The sequence below is a fragment of the Urocitellus parryii genome, chromosome 3 (assembly GCF_045843805.1).
Source record: "Urocitellus parryii isolate mUroPar1 chromosome 3, mUroPar1.hap1, whole genome shotgun sequence".
NCBI classification, from domain to species: domain Eukaryota; kingdom Metazoa; phylum Chordata; class Mammalia; order Rodentia; family Sciuridae; genus Urocitellus; species Urocitellus parryii.
The window spans coordinates 152895225-152910121 of record NC_135533.1 but is presented as its reverse complement, the minus strand read 5'-3'; the positions used below and the strand labels follow the sequence as shown (position 1 = coordinate 152910121).

The following is a 14897-nucleotide window of genomic DNA, read 5'->3' as shown; positions in this document are numbered from 1 at the left end:
AATCTTTTGTTATTGTCATTTTGTTAATGCTATACGTTACACTGAGAAATTTTTTCAGTTAAACTATTCTTGGGATGAACCCTATATTTTCATATTGTGACTTCCCCCACATTACTATATTTAATTAAAATGAAATAGTCTATCTTTTGAAGGTTTTGGCATGAGGTTTTATTAGCCTCACGACATCAGTTGAATACCTTTGCTTCTCTATGTATTCTATGAAACAATTTGATTAAAATGCTAATCTCTTTATTATTAGAAAGTGTTATAAGCCTTACATGAAAGTTTGCCATTTGATGAGAGAATGTAGGTGAGGTTCAGAATTTAATTCCTGTAACTTTAATTGGACTGCACTTTATATATATGCTCTAGAGCATTATGTATTTAATATTTTCACTGTAATGACAAACTATATTGTCTCATCTTTTATAACTTTTCATCTACTACTTGATCTGATGACATGGTCCTTCTAATATGATTTATTGGCACCTTCTTTCTTTTCTTTGATAAGTCTTGCTGATGTCTAGTAAATAACTAGTCTGTTTTAAGAAACTAGTTCTCAGCTTGGTTGACATCTGCACAACTTCTTTGCTTAATATTTCACTAATATCTGTTTGTGTTTTATCTGTTTTTCTCTTTTTCATCCAGGTTCTTTTATCTTTTTTCTACACTTTGATTTGAAAAATTAGTTCAATAATGGTCAATCTTTCTTCTTTTCTAATGGATGCACTTGAAGTATTAAATTTTCCTCTAATTATTATTTTAGCAATATTACTTAGGTATTGATATGTAGTCATTTATCATTCACTCATATATATTTCATTATTTCTATTGTTATTCCACAACCCCTTGAATTATTTAGCAGTGTGTTTTTTCACTTCCAAAGGAATATGGTTTTTTAGCTATATTTTACCATTGATTTTTATCTTTAAATAGTCATTAAAGACTATCTTCTTATGTATATTAAATTGATTATTTGGTATTCTTTGAGATTGGCTTTGAGGTTTGGTACCTTACAACTTTGGGGAAAAAATTATATGGTCTCTAATTGAGTGCAGTCATAGGTATACTCATTATTGTATTTCACTGCATAATCACTGCAGATTTTATGCTACTTTTTTTCAAAAAGTAGAATAGAATCATGGGAAGCTTTTTAAAAAAAATATGTGCTGGTATTACTTAAAATCATTTATTAATAATCTCTCTTTGGTGCAAGATTAGGATACACAAAATATTTGTTAATATAAGTTAATATGGCGGTGGCAATTATGCTATAATGTGGTAATTCAAGCTTCTTTATTGTATTTTTCAAATGTTTATTCACTCTTACTAATTTTTGGTCTGATTTACTTCATCATTAGTAAATTTTCTGCAAACTTAAAGCTATATCAAATTTTATAGGGATTCTATACATTTTTACTTTAATAATGCTCAATTTGCATGGTTTAAGTGAATATTTCAACATCATATCTATGTTTAAAACCCATTTATTTAGTCATATCTGTGAATCAACTATTATGTGTTTTGCATGTTTTAAAATTTGTTTGTTGATATTTTTCTCATTGATTTGAAAGCATTAAAAAAACGAATATTTTTTCTGTCATATAAAATGCACATATGCTCCACAGTGTGTAATTTCTATTTTAGTTTGGCCATACTAAGCACATAAAGCATAGAATCAACTTGTCAAATTTCACAACACACCAAATTTGCTGAAATTTTAGTTGGGATAATGTTGCAATATTGTTTCCAATCTATGAACATCTTTATATTTTTCATATGTAATGGAAAAAAGAAAGCTATAAAGAAAAAGTAGAAATTAATAGAAAGTAAACATAAAATATGGGAAATTAACTTTTTTAATACCAATTTTTATGAAGCTTTGTCAGAGTATTATCTACACTCCCCAGTTAATTTTATGAGGCTATCAAAATTCCCCCATTTGACCCAGCTATCAGGGTCTCTACCCAAAAGACTTAAAAACACCATACTACAGGGACACAGCCATATCAATGTTTATAGCAGCACAATTCACAATAGCTAAACTGTGGAGCCAACCTAGATGCCCGTCAGTGGATGAATGGAGAAAAAAAAAAGTGGTATATATACACAATGGGATTTTACTCAGCAATAAAAGAGAATAAAATCATTTGCAAGTAAATGGATGGCCTTGGAGAAGATAATGCTAAGTGAAGTTAGCCAATCCCCAAAAAACAAATGTCGAATGTTCTCTCTGATATAAGGAAGCTGACTCATAATGAGGTAGAGAGGGGGAGCATGGGAGGAATAGATGAATTCTAAGGGGCAGAGGGGTGGTAGGGAAAGGAGGGGCAGGGGATTAGCAAGGATGGTGGAATGTGATGGACATCATTATGCAAAGTACAAGTATGAAGACACGAATTGGTGTGAACATACTTTATATACAACTAGGGATATGAAAAGTTGTGCTGTATATGTGTAATAAGAATTGTAATGCATTCCATTATCATTATTTTTAAAAAAATCAATAAAAATTCAGATATCAAAACCTTTCAAGGTTAAAAATTGATAAATCCTTGATAAAACTAATTGTAAATAAAATAGCAAAAAACTCAGAACTAAAAAATTGCCAACTATCACACTTGAAATAGGCTAAGAAACTATGAAGAGCCCTACAAACATTTAAATATAGATGAATTAGCCTTCCAATAAAAACAATGCAGGCCTGATTTCTTAACCCTGGAAGTTATCAAACAGTTGTGGAAAAATAAAACCAACATTTTTTTTTTTCCTGCTCTAAGGATTGAACCCAGGGCCTTGTGCATACTAGCCATTTTTCTTAAAAATTTTTGTAGTGGTAGATGGACAGTATTCCTTTCTTTTATTTATTTTTTTGTATGCAGTGCTAAGGATTGAACCATTTCTCACACATGCTAGGCAAGTGTTCTGCCACTGAAGCACAGCCCCATCCCCCCAATGCCCTTTTTAAATATAATTTTTGAGATGGTGTCTCCCTACAGTTGTCCATAAATGGCTGATTCCATTCCTCAAGATTCAAAGTAAGGCAGGACATCATGGCATAGGAATGTAGTAGAGCAAAGTGGCTCAGAACATTGCATTAGGAAGCAGAGAGAGACTCCCTTTACCATGGACAAATATATACCACAAAGGCACACCCCAGATGATGCACCTCACCCTACCTGCCCACAGTTAATCCCTATCAGTGAATTAATGCACTACTTAGGTTAAGATTCTCATAATCTAATAATTTCCTGTCTGAACTTTCTTGCATTATCTCACAATGAGCTTTTGGGGGACACTTCATATCTAAACCATAACAGAGTATTTTTTATATATGTATATATAAAAATATATGTATATATATACATATATGTCTATATGTGTAAGGAAATGTAGAAAATTATATATATATAATAAATATATATATATATATATATACACACACACATACATATATCCATTCACTACAAATAATGAGGCTAGCAAAATCCAGATACCAAAACCTTCCAAGGTTAAATTGAAAAAGATGATTCAAAGTCCATTTTCCTTATGCATTTAAGTAAAATATTCTTTAAAATATGGGAAATTTAGATCAATCAAATTTTTTTAAAGTTTTATAAACCAAGTTGGTTTTAGCCCAGGATTGCAGTATTGATCTTATATGAAGAACCAAATAGCTGGGTGTGGTGGCAAATGCCAGTAATTCCAGTGACTTGGGAAGTGGATGCAAGTTCAAGGCCAGCCTCAACAACCTAACAAGACCCTGAGCAACTAGGCAAGACCCTGACTCAAAATAAAAAGTAAAAATAAAACATACTGGGATGTTGCTCAGTGGTAAAGCACTCTGGGTTCAATCCCCAGTGCCAAAACAAACAAAAACTAGGAAGATAGAAAGGAAGAATCAGTAAACTTACTTATCAAAGGGCCGGGACTGTAGCTCAGTAGAGGCCCTGGGTTCAAATCACCAGCACTATAAAAATGACAAACCAAAAAGGAAACTTAATGAAGAAATATTGAAACCTTACACTTGGATATCAGAAGTAAAACAAGGATTTTTGCTTATACTAGCATATTTTATCCAGAAAAAAAAAAATAGAGTGATTAGAAAGTAACAGATGCAACTGCCATTACCTGCAGATTATTATGTACATAGAAAATTCAAAAGGATCTAAAGATAAACTCTTACAGGGAATAAATTTATATTTATAATCATACAAATCTTAATTGTATTTTTGTTCACCCACCATAAAGACTTATAAAATAAAATTTATATTAGCTTTCATATCCACAAAAATAGCCAGCTAGATTATAAATAAAAGATAATATGCCTTTTGCAGTATAAAAATAAAGTACTAGAAAGTGCCTTAACTCAAAAACAGCAACACCTAGGAGAGGAAAACTATTTGAAAAACAAGAATCTTTAGACAGATACAAAATTTGACTTGAACAAATACAAACACGTCAGGTTGTCAAACAGGAAAGCACAGAATCCTAAAGACATCACTTCTATGGTATTTTTTCCAATTTAATGTGAGACTGTGTGTGGCGGGGGGGTATTATGAATTGGACAAGGTGATTATAAAGCTTACCTTAAGAATATGCGTCTCCTCGTCGGCCCGCGGCCTGGTGCCTGTCCTCGGCTCGCGCGGCCCACGACCGCGCCTGGGCCTCGGCCTCGCCAGGGCGACCGGATCGCGCGGGCCTCTCAGGCGATGGCGGCGGCGGCGCTCTTGGGCGCGGGCGCCCCGACTCGAGGGCCGGGAGTCCCAGTACCTCATGAAGAAGCCTCGGGGACAATCGGGCGCTACTCATGGCAGGGCTCGGTGGGCGTGAGCATGGGTCACTCCAGCTTCACCTCGCGGCGCCACCTGGAGATCTTCACGCCGCCGGGCGGCGGCCCCGAGCCCGCGCAGCCCCGGACCGACACGGGCGGCGACTTCCACCTGCGCGGCCTGGGGAAGAAGGGCGTGTTCGGGGACGGCGTGTTCCAGTGGCGCGGGGCGCCGCGGCGCGTTTCTCGGCAGACGCCGCGTCTTTGTTGGTATGTGGTGCTGAGGACCGAACCCGGCCGCACGCAGGCCAGGGCACCACCGAGCTGCCAAGCACCTCGCTGAACTACTGAGGCTGGCTTTGAACCCATGATCCTCCTGCCTCTGCCTCCGGAGTTGCTGGAATTACAGGATTGGGCCACCACGCAGGGCTATTGGCTATTTTTATATTGAACTTTCTTACCTCTAGACTAACTTAAAGAATCCAGAAGCTGAGAAAGAAGAACTGCCCAGAGTAAGACTGGAAAACCACCAGAAAATTACCTTTCAAAACTAGCATTTGGGATTTGGGGGAATACTAGAATCTATTTTTTTTCTTTCTGTATCAGATGTCCCATCTATTAATTGATGGTAATCTTTATATTGCCTGCCAATCACTCAGTAGAGTTTGTATTTGTAATAGACTCCATTTCATGCTTTGAACATAACTCTTGCTATTCTGCCACTGAGACTTATTTTAAAATTGACTTAATTTTTTTTCCTTTCCATTCTTCTCCCCCTCCATGACCTTGGGAAAAGCAAGATTACTCTTCCTGCCATCCTAGACAGAGTTATCTATCCTTATGTACACACACACCATACTGAAGTAATTTGGATTTGGGGATGGTTCCTGAAGACTAAGAAATGGCTCTCTCTCAAGTCTACAAGTGAATCATGACCCCTGAGAGGGTACAGCCGGAATGTGACCTTACACTCACCTCTTTAAAAGCTCTCTGTTCTTCTGATGGTCAAAAGCACAGGCTCTGGGACAGAGTCCCCTGTATTTCTCCTTTGCTAGCAAAGCAATAAAGTTATTTTTCCTTTTTCTCAAAAAAAAAAAAAAAGAATATGCAAGGGGGGCTAGTATTGTAGCTCAGCAGTAGAGCGCTTGTCTAGCATGTTCAATCTTCAGCACCACATAAAAGTAAATAAATAAAGGTATCGTGTTCAACTACAATTAAAAAATAAATATTAAAAAATATGCAAGGAAGAATAGACAAGTTCGTCCGTAAAGAGTTGCTACAGACCCACGATGGTGATGGCCTGAGGCCTGGCCCCTGACAGGAAAGAGCACTGGCAGAGACCCCACTTTGTTCCTCAGCAGGGCTTTTGCTTGGCTGTGTGGGACCCTGGTGGCCACCAGAGGGAGATCTTGATGCTGTCCTGCCTAGGCTGGGCTGGCCCCACCCTACCACCACCTCCAGGTGCCCTCCAAGGCAGCTGCTGCCTTCCCTAGCTCCTTATTCTGCTATTGGTGTCTCTTGATCATGGACTGAGGACTGGGACTGGGACTAGGTCCCTCTCATTTTGTTGTGGTTTGGGTTTAGGAGGCTGAGAAGCTCTCCATTATGGTTATAGAGACTGGGGTAAGGAGAAAGCAGGGAGCCTTCATGTCCACCTGGACACCAGGACCACACTGGACACTTGAAGAGACCAGCTCTGATTGGCTGCAGAATTAATGCTTCAAGCTCCAGTTCCATCCAGAGGATCTTGGGAGAGTTTAAGGAGCCTGTTGGCTCTGGTCTTATCACTCACTTCTCATCCATCCTTGTTTCAATTCCATCTTAACAATTTTATTTATTGAAGTATTTGTTCAGTGAGGGGACTGGGGAGGGGGCTTACTGCTTCCTGCCTACTAGTCACTATGCTCACACTAATGTTTACAGCACCTAGGTTTAGTGTAGCATTCAGGGCCTCGCCACTCCCCACTGATGGTGAACGAACAGTATCCATAGGCCTCAGGACCGTTCAGGATTGAAGGCTACACTCTCCTCACCAGCCCCTTTTTTCCCTCCCTTCTGCACTTACTCACCACCCTGAAACCAACAGTCTGGTTTCTGGTTGGGTTTTCTGAAATAGGAGGCAGAATTACTCTTCAGCAGAGGCCCCTTGCAAGAGAGGGGCATTGGGGACAGTCTCCATGAGACTGGAAAAAGCTGCAGTTAACCAAGTTGCCTTTTGCACTCTAGCTGAGTAGAGGGACTAGGTGGAAGGGCAGGAATGCCCCCTCTGGGTTGATCATGTGCTGTTCTCATCTTTGGACCCAGAGTGCCAGGAGGGCTCAGGCCTGGCCCTTAGTAGTGGCTCAAGTAGTGACCACTACTAAGGGCTGTATTAACCCAAATGATACAAAGCTGGGGGAGCCTGTCTTCACTGGGACCCTCACCTGTGACACCAAGTCCCAACCTAGTCTTAGATTCCAGGCAGTATTCTTCCCCTACTCCATCCTATGACCAAAGGCCCCTGCCAGATGTGGGCCGAAGCAGGTGTGTGAAAGCAATGTGGCAACCCACAGACTGCAGTGTGCTTATCCAGCTCACCCACCTTCTCTTAGCTCAAAGCTATCCCTCGCACAGCCTCGAACAAACCACATTGCCTGGTGGGGCCCAGTGTACTTAAATAAAATCGTTCCAATGCACATGTCAAAAAAGGGGGTGGGGGCTAGGCTAGTTGGGTCTGTGTGATTGGCTGGGGCCCATGGCAGTCTGCGAGCTAGGTGCAGTGGCTGCGGAGGGTCTATGGTGGTGGACTCTCACCAGCCTGTCAACAGAGTCCCGAGCAAAGGCGATGTCCTTGTAAGCCATCTTTCTCTAGAGTTATGTAAGAATATCCTGGAGTCCATCATGAATGGACAGTTGGACCTAAGAGGGAAGATAATTATCAAAGCTCAACTTGGGGAAGATATTCGAAGAATTCCCATTCATAATGAAGATATTACTTATGAAGATATGATGAATTAGTGTTAATCATGCATCAAGTTTTCAAAGGAAAACTTCTAAGTAATGATGAAGTTACAATAAAGTATAATGATGAAAATGGAGATCTTATAACAATTTTTGATAGTTCTGACTTTCCTTTGCTATTCAGTGTAGTAGGATACTGAAACTGACATTATTTGTTAATGGCCAACCAAGACTCCTTGAATCAAGTCAGGTGAAATTTCTCCGTCAAGAACTGATAGAACTTAGGAATACAGTGAATCACTTATTGGATAGCTTGGAACCACCTGGAGAACCAGGATCTTCCACCAATATTCCTGAAAATGATACTGTGGATGGTAGGGAAGAAAAGCCTGCTGCTTCGGATTCTTTTGGAAAACGGTCTACTCAGGTTGTGGCAGCAAGTATGTCAGCTTTTGATCCTTTGAAAAACCAAGATGAAATCAATAAAAATGTAAAGTCAGCATTTGATTTAACAGATGATCAGGTTTCAGGGCCACCCAGTGCTCCTACAGACAACCATTCAGGAAGGCCCGACGACAGCATTGCTTCCTCCTCTTCAGCAGCTCACCCACCAGGAGTTCAGCTACAACAGCCTCCATATACAGGAGCCCAAACACAAGCAGGTCAGACTGAAGGTCAGATGTACCAACAGTACCAGCAGCAAGCCGGCTATGGTGCCCAACAGCCTCAAGCTCCACCTCAGCCACCTCAGAAGTATGGTATGCAGTATTCAGCTAGCTATAATCAGTAGACTGGACCCCACAACCTCAGCAGTTCCAGGGATATGGCTGGCAACCAACTTCCCAGGCACCAGCTCCTACATTTTCTGGTCAGCCTCAGCAACTGGCTGCTCAATCACCACAGCAGTACCAGGTGAGCCATTATCCTACCCAAATGTCTCAGCCTACTAATTCTACCATGGCCCCTGTCTCTCAGCCTGGAATGGCTCCAAACCAACCCAGGGCTTATCAACCAAGACCAAGTTTTACTACACCTTCTGGAAGTACCATGTCCCCTCCTCCAAGTGGGCCTGACCCTTATGCATGTAATTTTGGTCAGGGCTATACCCAACCTGGACCTGGGTATCGATAAGGAGGCCAGCTGCACTGATGAATGTAGCTGCTAGCTATTACCTCCTAAAAGGCTCCAATATTACATTTTAATTTGTATTGAAGTTAATAAATTCAAAAGGCAGAGCATTTTTATATCATTGTTGCTGTTAATTGAAAGTATAATTTTCGAGAACAAAAGACCAAAATGAAAGTTGGTTTTCTTCCTCCCCTTCTTAAAAGTGTAGCAACTTTCTAGTTATTTTGGAACACTACATTTACATGTGTGTAAAGTGATTGGCTTTCTAGCTTCCCTTGTACAGAGGATATTAAAATGCTAGGTTGAGGTTTAGCCATCTTACTTGGCTTTTTACTATTAACATGATGTGCTAAAGTAGAGAAGATGACTAGATATTATGTATAAAATGTAACATTAATAGGTTAATAAAAGTGATTGAATCAAAAAAAGTTGCAACAGAGAGATTAGATGATTAGACTCGTCTGATTTGATAAAGAAATATACTATACATCTCATATTGAAAGAGCATAGTACATTAATAACCAGAGGTGACAGACTAGAAAGATAAGAGAGTATTCATTAGGGAAATTGATTGTCACAATTATAAAGAATGAGACGTTATATGATAGGCAGTGTAAGCTGGAGAGCTAGGGATGCAGTATGGCTTACTTCAAGGCAAAAAGCCTCAGAACTAGTGAAGACAAAGGTGTAATTCTAAGTTCTAGGTTGAAAGTCAGTAAACTGGGAGGGATTGGGGAGCCCTGCTCATGCAAATCCTTGAGTCTAAAGGATAGGCATCCTGGAATTCTGATATCCAAGGGCATGAGAAGGGTATTCCTGTTCTAGGAGAGTGTAGTTAACTGTCCTTTGCCTATTTATTCTATCCAGTCTCTCTGCTCATATTGGGAGAGGTTGGATCTTCCTCATTCAGCAGAGACTTAAATGTCAATTGCTTCTGGAAGCTTTTCACAGATACTCCCAGAAAACAAAACAAAACAAAAGCCTTATCAACTACCCTGATTACCTAAGTTACCCTCTATGATATCTATAAAGAGTCTATCCTTTGTCAACTCCACATCATACACATCTCCTTAAACCATACTTAATCTCTAAATAGAGCCAATAACTACATCATAGTTCCCCCTAATATGATATGACTATCTTGTTACAAGTAAAACTGCACTAATCCCCTCTCCATAAAGGAGGTAAAGTTCTTGAGTAATGTTTATACTTCTCTTAACATTCCCTAACTTTAATACTATGATGTAAAATTAACAATACTTAAATACTGATGTAAAGTTAGTTTATCTTATGTTATCTTACATTACTTGATAAAATGATTAGAGGAGATTAAAACATATATACATATGCAAATATATGCTTAAGAATTTATTAGGCTTTATATGTACTTCAGCTTTGAAGAAAAGCATGATTATCTTGCTGACATTGTGGATTTACATAAGCAAGACTACTCACATTGTTGCATTGTTCCTGCTGTCTATAACTAAAATTATACCCACTTTGTCTTTGGTGGTTAAGTGGCCCAATTATTTCCATTGCTTTTAAGTTTTCCAATTGAGTGATAGTGTTTTCCACAGAAGGTCTAGCAACCATGTAGTTCTTCAAGGATGCTCTTCCTCTGTGTTAAACCAAGAAATATTGGACATCTCTAATTCATTCACAATGGATCATGTTTTGATAAATGTTTCATTCAATCAAACAAACAGCCCTTTCTAACTCCCTGAGATACAACATTAAATGCAGAATCTCTGCTTAAATCTCTGTTTAGTGGACACAGATATATAAATTTGGCCTGATCCAACTTTATGTTCCTTCCACCATTATCCCACATTCTTACCTTACATTCCCACACCCATTCCATAGATTTATGCCTGTAAACAAGAATTTGAATTATTGTTTCTGGAGTGTAGCAGTCTTCCTCCCCAGTCACACTTTGCATCTCACCTTTAGGGACTTGCTGGGATATGAATCTAGTTATGGGTTTAGAAGCAAAGAAGGTTGTGGGAGCAGAGATATTGAGAAAAATGAGCATTGTCTTGCTTGACAACTGCCTTAGGAGAGGTCATTATAATTTCCTTAGGCAATGTAGGGTTAATCTCTTCAGGCAGAGGTGAAAAGGTGTTATCACTATGAGAGGAGATGCCATTGCCCCTGGGATTTGGCACTCTACTTCTGTTGGCAACAAAGGACTCATCAAATTTGTGATTTTAACATGCCCAGCTACAACAGGGTCTTCCCTCATGTTCACATCCCAAATTACAGGATACCATCCCTTCCCAACCAATGCCTTCACCTTAATAGTATATACTCTGTGCCACTGGGAATTCAACCCAGCTCATAATAAGAAAATGCAAATTAAAGCTCCACTGGGATACCATTTCTCACCTATCAGAACGGTAAATTGCAAAAATCTAAAAATACATTCTGTTGGTGAAGCTGTGAAGAAATTGATACTCCCAGTTTCATAAAGAGGGATTATATAACCTCCATTCTTATAGAGGAATATTGGAGAAAATCAGGAGAAATTCTGAATGTTTTTCCCAGGAATCCTATGTCTAGGAATCTATCCCCAAAACAAATTGGAATGTATATGAAATAATATATGCACAACGTTATTTATTGTAGCACTATTTATGACAGATAGTTGACCACCTGAATGTCCTTCAATAAGGACATATGACTGTGAACAACTGTGATTGTATAGAAGTCGGTGACGAAATCCTACTGAAAAGATTTATTTCAAGTGACACAAAACCACAATATTTTAACTTCACATCCTTCACAAGATACATGTGCACAACTAAAAGAACTTTAAAATAATATTAAAAGGTAGCATAATTTTAGTATTAACAGTATTGTTTTAAAAGAAATTTATGTGACTATATAGTATAATGAAACAAATTATTATCAGAAACCAAAATCTCTCACATAAGTAAGAAGTTAAAAATCCTATAGACCTAAATCTGAGTTGAAAATATTAGTATAAACACCTGCCTTATATCTCTCATTTTATAGAAGTATATAAATAACATAAAGCTGTGAACACCAGAGCAATGACTGTGCAGTAAAATTAAACATCTTTGCAATACAAATTGCCATTTGCCATCAAAAAAGAAGAACCAGAAACATTGGATGATTACAGGGCTGGGACAAAAACTGTAAAAACAAACAAACGAAAACATAAACAGAAATCCTGAGGCTTCTTTATGTTCCAGAAAGCAAGTAAGCTATTAGAGACTAACAGGACTATGCCAAAAGGACTTTGGATGCCAGGCACAGTGGCACATGCCTGTATTACCAGTGAGGCAGGAGGATCAAAGTTCAAGGCCAGTTTTAGCAATACAGGGAGACCCTAAGCAATTTAATCATACCCTGTCTCAAAATAAAAAATAAAAAAGACTGGGAATGTAGCTCAGTGGTAAAGCCCCAGAACAACAACAACAACAACAACAAAAATAGATATCAGAGCCAACCTGAGGCCTAAGAAGAATAACTGATTCACAGAAAGTAAAACAGCTCTTGATATAACTTTATCTATGTCTATATTCAACATTTTATTATAACACTTAAGAATTTTAAAATAAAAGCATTTTAACACCCCCCCACCCCCACACACACCCAGTTACTATTAGAAATTACAAGGGTACCAACACTTTACTATTAAATCTGACAACAAAATGAATCACACATTTAACTTGCCTTTCTTGTGTGAATTGTTTTTCAGGCTAACTATGTAGATGATGAAAGAAAATTCTTCTTCACAGGAAAAAACAGAGAAGAAATGTAAAAAACAAACAACAACAACAAAATTTCATAATTCACTATAAAATAATGGAACTGGGAAATGGTCAATCCTGAAAACACAACAACAAAAATAAAGATTTTAGGTAAAAGATTGGCAGAGGTCTTCATAATGGAGGGATCAGCTGAATAATCTCTAAAAGATAAATCTTAGCATTATCAAACATGGGACAACCCTCTGACATGATATGACAGTACCATGTGAAGTTCACAGTACCTGTGACATGTTCTTCCCTCAAAAGTTAAGCTAGTTTCTTAGTCCAATTTGTGTTGCTATAAAAATAAAAACATGGAGACTGCTGATTTACTTTTTTTATTTTTTTTATTGGTTGTTCAAAACATTACAGAGCTCTTGACATATCATGTTTCATATATTAGATTCAAGTTAGTTATGAACTCCCATTTTTACTCCAAATACAGATTGCAGCATCACATCTGTTACACGTCCACATTTTTACATAATGCCCTATTAGTAACTGTTGTATTCTGCTACCTTTCCTATCCTCTACTATCCCCCCTCTCCTCCCCTCCCATCTTCTCTCTCTACCCCATCTACTGTATTTCATTTCTCTCCTTGTTTATTTTCCTGGTCCCCTTACAACCTCTTATGTGTAATTTTGTATTACAATGAGGGTCTCCCTCCATTACCATGCACTTTCCCTTTTCTCTCCCTTTCCCTCCCACCTAGTGTATCTGTTTAATGTTGATCTTTTCTTCCTGCTCTTCCTCCCTGCTATGTTCTTAGTTGTTCTCATTATATCAAAGAAGATATTTGGTATTTGTTTTTTTAGGGATTGGCTAGCTTCACTAAGCATAATCTGCTCTAGTGCCATCCATTTCCCTGCAAAATCCATGATTTTGTCATTTTTTAGTGCTGCGTAATATTCCATGGTGTATAGATGCCACATTTTTTTATACATTCATCTATTGAAGGGCATCTGGGTTGGTTCCACAGTCTAGCAATTGTGAATTGTGCTGCTATGAACATCGATGTGGGAGTATCCCTGTAGTAAGCTCTTCTAAGGTCTTCAGGGAATAGTCCCAGAAGGGCAATAGCTGGGTCAAATGGTGGTTCCATTCCCAGCTTTCCCAGGAATCTACATATTGCTTTCCAAATTGGCCGCACCAGTTTGCAGTCCCACCAGCAATGTACAAGAGTACCCTTTTCCCCACATCCTCTCTAGCAATTGTTGTTGTTTGACTTCATAATGGCTGCCAATCTTACTGGAGTGAGATGGTATCTCAGGGTGGTTTTGATTTGCATTTCTCTGACTGCTAGAGATGGTGAGCATTTTTTCATGTACTTGTTGATTGATTGTATGTCCTCCTCTGATAAGTGTCTGTTCAGGTCTTTGGCCCATTTGTTGATTGGGTTATTTGTTTTCTTATTGTTTAATTTTTTGAGTTCTTTGTATACTCTGGATATTAGGGCTCTATCTGAAGTGTGAGGAGTAAAAATTTGTTCCCATGATGTAGGCTCCCTATTTACCTCTCTTATTGTTTCTCTTGCTGAGAAAAAACTTTTCAGTTTAAGTAAGTCCCATTTATTGATTCTTGTTATTAACTCTTGTGCTATGGGTGTCCTATTAAGGAATTTGGAACCTGACCCCACAATATGTAGATTGAAGCCAACTTTTTCTTCTATCAGACGCAGAGTCTCTGATTTGATATCTAGCTCCTTGATCCACTTTGAGTTAACTTTTGTGCATGGCGAAAGGAGGGGATTCAATTTCATTTTGTTGAAAATGGATTTCCAGTTTTCCCAGCACCATTTGTTGAAGATGCTATCCTTCCTCCATTGCATGCTTTTAGCTCCTTTATCAAATATAAGATAGTTGTAGCTTTGTGGATTAGTCTCTGTGTCCTCTATTCTATACCATTGGTCCACCCGCCTGTTTTGGTACCAGTACCATGCTGTTTTTGTTACTATTGCTCTGTAATATAGTTTGAAATCTGGTATCACTGTACCGCCTGATTCACGCTTCCTGCTTAGAAGTGCTTTTCCTATTCTGGGTCTTTTATTTTTCCATATGAATTTCATGATTGCTTTATCTATTTCTACAAGAAATGCCGTTGGGATTTGATTGGGATTGCATTAAACCTATAGAGAACTTTTGGTAATATCTCCATTTTGATGATGTTAGTTCTGCCTATCCATGAACAGTTTATATTTTTTCATCTTCTAAGATCTTCTTCTACTTCTCTCTTTAGGGTTCTGTAGATTTCATTGTATAAATCTTTCACCTCTTTTGTTAGG

General features: G+C 38.4%; 1 pseudogene; it reads left to right on the top strand.

Moving 5' to 3' along the window:
- Positions 1–7651: 7651 nt before the first annotated feature.
- On the top strand, positions 7652–8842 carry LOC144253503 (protein TFG pseudogene; annotated as a pseudogene).
- The last annotated feature ends 6055 nt before the right edge of the window (positions 8843–14897 follow it).